Below are 6,000 nucleotides of genomic sequence, written 5' to 3' on the forward strand. Positions count from 1 at the left end.
TTTTAACATGTGGATGTATTGTTATTGTTGTTGTTATTATAAATCAGTTTAATTTGCAATCGTATATCATAGAAATTTGTCCCTGCTAAATGTCCCACAAACATCTCTCTTCTCTGCTCCTGCCAGAACAGCTGGTAGATGCCTTCTCAGCTTTATCCCTTTTTAAAAAATTAGTTAATTAATTAATTTTATTTTTGGGGGACTGTGTTGGGTCTTCGTTGCTGCCCGTGGGCTTTCTCTAGTTGCGGCAAGTGGGGGCTACTCTTCATTGCGGTGCGCGGGCTTCTCATTGCGGTGCTTCTCTTGTTGCGGAGACCGGGCTCTAGGAGCGTGGGCTTCAGTAATTGTGGTTCACGGGCTCTAGAGCGCAGGCTCAGTAGTTGTGGTGCACGGGCTTAGTTGCTCCGCGGCATGTGGGATCTTCCCGGACGAGGGATCGAAGCCATGTCCCCTGCATTGGCAGGCGGCTTCTTAACCGCTGCACCACCAGGGAAGTCCCAGCTTGATGCCTTTGATACTTAAATGCAATATCCCTTGAACACTGGTCCTCAAACCAGGCTAATCATCTGAGAAGCTTTTCAATATATAGATTTCCAGGCCGCTATCCCAGGGAGATCTAATTCAGAACATCTAGGGTAGCATCAGGAATCTATATTTTTAAAAGGCTACCCAGGGAGTTCTATCAGGTGTAGGATCTGCTGCCTCAGGAGGGCTGGCAAATGAAGCAGTTCCCAGTCCAGGGCTGACACCTTCGAGCCTGGGAACTCAGGACAGGCTTGGCCATAGTTGGTCAGGGGAAGGAGAGGGAATGCTGGAGGACGCTACATGTCTTGTGGGAGGCAAAAAGGGGAAAGGATAGCCACAGACCAGCTCCCCTCCCGCCTGTTTTGCCAGGCTCCAGCCCAAACCTTGAGCTGAAAGGATTTTGACTACATCTTTTATCCATTCACAGACACTCAAGTTATAAAATACAGTAAACTCAGTTGCCTTTCAACCTTTTTGATCTTTGGGACTTTTTTTTGGTTGTTTTGGTTTTGAAGTATCAATGATTTACAATGGTGTGTTAGTTTCTGGTGTACAGAAAAGTGACTCAGGTATATAGAGAGATGTACCTATCTAGATAGATAGATAGATACGTTTTTTCAGGTCATTGGGACTTTTTTTGAATAAAGAGTGTATGATGGTGGGTGGTGGTGGGATGAATTGGGAGATTGGGATTGACATGTATACTCTGATGTGTATAAAATGGATGACTAATAAGAACCTGCTGTATAAAAAAGTAAATAAAATAAAATTCAAAAAAAAGAGTGTATGACAAAAGTCATGACCTTAAAATGAGAAGCAGAGCATACTAAGTGGTAAGTTCTCAAGGGCAAGGGGCAGGGTTCATCCTCCAGTTTCCCAGTCCCAGTGGCGTCTCCTGAGGGCCTAGCAGATGCCCAGTGGGGATCATTTGTTCACTAAAAGTCCAGCAAGTCTCCTGGTTTTTATCTCTAGCTTTTCTTCTGAGTGTGCTGGGACAAATCCCTTCAGGGCCGCAGGTTTTTTTCTGGTTTATCAACAAGAATGTTTTTTGAAAAACTTTGAGGATAGGGCTTGTTGCTAAAAACTGGAAAACTTTCTTAAATATGACAGAATCAGTTCTAGACATTATCAAGGTAGAGTCTAGAATAAAAATAAAGCAGGATAGTTTTTCAAAATCCTAGAGAACTGGTCGAAATGGGGCACGGATGATATTTATTTAAAGAGCTAGTGAATCTGTTCACAATTGTAATGTGATATAAACATAAGACAGTATCAAAACTTAGGAGCATTTCTTTAAGCCAATATTTTAAAGACATGTTTACTAATTCAGACATATTTACATCTGTATGGATACACTGAAGATTCACAGAATAACATGTAATATGAAGGTAACACTTAAATGACATTTACTTTTTCTTTTGAAATAGAGCCCTCTCCTGCCTTTTTAAGCCATATATTTTGGTTCCCAGTAACATTTTTTCTTTCAAATCCACTCACTTGGTCTAATTTTTTTAAGTGCCTTTCTCCACCAGCTTTCAAATAAATTATTTACCCTTTCTAAAAATGTTTTAAACATCAACCCAGCCAAAGCTGATGTAAGTGAGCCCCAGGGGACTGACAACACATAAAATGAAAGGTTTTTTCTTAAATGGGGCTACAGAAAGACATGGGAAAATTGATAGAAGTATAGCCTTGGTTCTCCATTTTCAAGGAGGGGAAATGAGTGCAAGACAAATTGAAGCATGATGATATCTTCCTACATTTTTCCTTTTCCACCTGGAGGCAATAATTAATATATTACAGATGCCTATTGTGAATGGGCAAGTGGCTAACTTGCAAAAATTAACTGTTAAATAGAAGAAAGTTAGGGTACTTTGTCAAAACAAAAAAGAGGAAATATTGCAACAAGCTACAGTAAATATTTAGTGTGAGTGAGTTAACATATAGGATTTAATTTAAAAACCTTAAAAAGAACAAAAGTATTAGCAGGCATAAATTTCACAAAAAAGTTTTGTTTTGTGTCAAATTGACCAAAGATACAAATAATGAACTGTGACTTTTCCCAAGTTCACAAAGCAAGAATAAAATTTTCCAAACTCTGACTTTCACCCTAAGATAAATGCAGAAATGGGTACTGCTTGGCCAAAAAGGGGATTGTGTACTGAGTGAGTTCTCACCTATATTTACTAAAATGCTCCAGGAGAATCAAGAAAAAACCTTTTACTTTTGTTTATCTCACCACAACTGGATGCAAAGGAGCCAGAAAAACAGTAGAAAACACAGTGGAGAAGAGAAGAAACAGGACAGAACTTCTTCATAGAAGCAAGTGTGGACAAAGCAGTGAGCTGGGATCTGTTCCCACAAGAAATGTTTATATCTTCATTAAATCAGTGACTCTGGCCAAAGAAATGCCTCCAGGGAGTAGGAATCAGGATTCTGTTTAAGGCTTTAGCTTGAAATGAGCAATTAAAGAAATAAAGTTGATACAGGAGGAAAGCCTGTCTTAGTTTTCTACCTGCAGATGCCAGACCCCTGGTTTCAACGTGAGAAGGGACCTCAGAATTCACGGAATCCAACTCCTCTTCCTCCTCTTAATCTTCAGTTTCTAAACTTCCTCTCTCCTCTCAGTGCCTCAGTCTAGTCACTTGCTAAGAACTCTCTTTGTAACAAATGTCCCATGCTGATGTAAGACATTCATAATAGGGATACAGAATATTTAAGAACTCGCTGTACCATCTTTGCGGTTTTTCTGTGAATCTAAAACTAAAAGTTTATTTTAAAAAATTCTATTTATATGGTACATATACTAGTGGGTTCTTTTTTTTTTTTTTTTTTTTTTGCCGTACGCGGGGCTCTCACTGCTGTGGCCTCTCCCGTTGCGGAGCACAGGCTCCGGACGCGCAGGCTCAGCAGCCATGGCTCACAGGCCCAGCCGCTCCGCGGCATGTGGGATCTTCCCGGACCGGGGCACGAACCCGTGTCCCCTGCATCGGCAGGCGGACTCTCAACCACTGCGCCACCAGGGAAGCCCACTAATGGTTTTGAAGTCAGAGAGATCAGCTTATTATCTAGTTTCTGCTTCTTAACCTTGTAACCCTGGACAATTCCCACCTTCATTTCCCTCAACTCTAAGTGTTGTAAAATCTGAAGGGAATCCAAATACGTCATCCCCAAATACGCCACTTTGACATAGTATTATTTTGATTATTTTAAGTTAAAGGCAATTGAGAAACAGCAGACACAGGAAGAGCTAGCTCTCCGCCCTTTCCCTTTCTGCCAAAACCAGGGCGTATATTGCCTTTCATAAAGGTGACATAAATTTCCATTTGTAAAAGTGTTCCTCTCTCCCAAAGCAGGAAGAGAACTAACTTTATCACTGTAGAGGGCACCAGGAGTCACAGAGTCAGCATAACAAATCTTACTTAACAACCCTATCTACCATCCAGTTCCTAGTCAACTTCCCACAGTTTACCCCCAGCCCTAGGAGCTCCAACCCTCATTTCCTTTATCTAATCACTTCTTCACAATTCATCACCCTTTGTTAAAATGATATCTAAGGCCCCAAATCTAACCATGTCTTTGGGTTTTCACTTCTTTTCCGTGAATCCCCCATGCACGTAAATATATTAATAAAATCTTTCTGCCTTTTCTCCTGCTATTCTGTCTTTTTTCAGGTTTTCTTGTTTGTTTGTTTGTTTTTAGGCAGCACCGTGTGGCATGCAGGATCTTAGCTCCCCAACCAGGGATCTAACCTATGCCCCCTGCATTGGGAGCGTGGAATCTTAACCACTGGACTGCCAGGGAATTCCTCTTTTTTCAGTTTAAATCACAGGCCCTAGCTACAGTACCTAAGAGGGAAGAAAAACAGTTTCTGCTCCTTTACAAAATCAAGTGAGAGCATACAAACTGCATGTGAGAGGATAGCTAAGAGCATAGGATTATTCCCTACTTGTTTGATTACTCCCTTCAAATTATTCCCTATTTGTCTGTAATAAATACCTTCTTTAGAATTCCATCTCCTCATCTACAATCTAGATGGAATAATAGTACCTTTATCTCAAAGAGATGTTATAAGCAATAGATGAGATGATACTGATGTGACATGCCCAACGCTGTTCAGAACATGTGAGCCGTTATTATACAGAGTCGCTCTCCATAGGTGACCTCCTATCAGAGATCATTCCTTTCCCTCTGCTCCCGTGGTAGAGGCACCACAAGGGCATATCTCGTCCCTAGCTTTGTTAGTTTAAAAACCACATTTTATCCATCCAATGAGGTGTGATCAGGACCAGGGAAACTGAGTCACCTCAGCCAAACTTTCAAGAGATTAGTTCACAAACCATCAAGCTGATGCATGTTAAGTTTCTTGGGAAGCATAATGGTCAACGAGACTGTGTCTGGCTGTGAGTCTGGTTCCTCCCAGTTGGAACATCCTCAGGGAAACCATTTCAGGTTCAGAAGGCTGCTCAAGAAGGATTGGGGTATACTCAATACTCTGTTATAACCTGTATGGGAAAAGAATCCTGGAAAAGACAGGATATATGTATATGTATAACTGATTCACTTTGCTGTACACCTGAAACTAACACAACAATGTAAATCGACTATACTCCAATAAAAATTTTTAAAAAAAGGATTGGGTTGGAGTGCAAAGAATGTTATAATCTCTACAGACTGTGTAGTGAGCTCTTGGTAATTTATGTTTCCAGTCCAGTATTAGGAGCTGAATTGTGCCCTCTCAAAATTCATGTGTTGAAGTCCTAACCCTCAGTAGGTGACTGTATTTGAAGGTGAAGCCTTTAAAGAGGTAATTAAGGTAAAATGAAGTCATTACAGCTGCTCATTCCAGTACGACTCGTGTCCTTATGAGAAGAGAGGTTAGGATACAAACAAGCACAGAGGGAAGACCATGTGAAGACACAGAGAGAATGAAGACATTTGCAAGCCAAGGAGAGAGGCCTCAGAAGTAACCAGCCCTGCTGATACCTTGACCTTGGACTTGTAGCTTCCAGAACAAGAGAAAATATATTTCTGTTGTTTAAGCCACCCAGTCTACAATACATTGTTATGGCAGCCCTAGCAAATAACACCCCCAACTACAGAGAAATGCTTGGTGAGCCTGAGACAAATTCTTCCTACTACCCAGTTCTCTTTATCAGTTCTCCTTTTCAGTTCTCCTTCTCTGTAATCACAGCACATACTGAGGTATGTTACAATTCATTTGTGTAAATAAATTTTTTGTATAAACTTATTTGTATAAATAAATTTATTTGTATAAATATATACTAGCAGACAATCAGAATCCCTTGTTGAAATTTAAAAAAAAAAACATTCTAGTATGGAGTTTACCAAAGTAGGTTTCTTTACCAAAACTAAAGATTCTGTGATAAAACATATTTGGCAAATACCTACCACTATAGCTTCTCTTCACCATGTACGTTAACATATTAACAGTTCTAAGAAGTGCTACAATAA

The sequence above is a fragment of the Stenella coeruleoalba genome (assembly GCF_951394435.1).
Source record: "Stenella coeruleoalba genome assembly, chromosome: 5".
NCBI classification, from domain to species: Eukaryota; Metazoa; Chordata; class Mammalia; order Artiodactyla; family Delphinidae; genus Stenella; species Stenella coeruleoalba.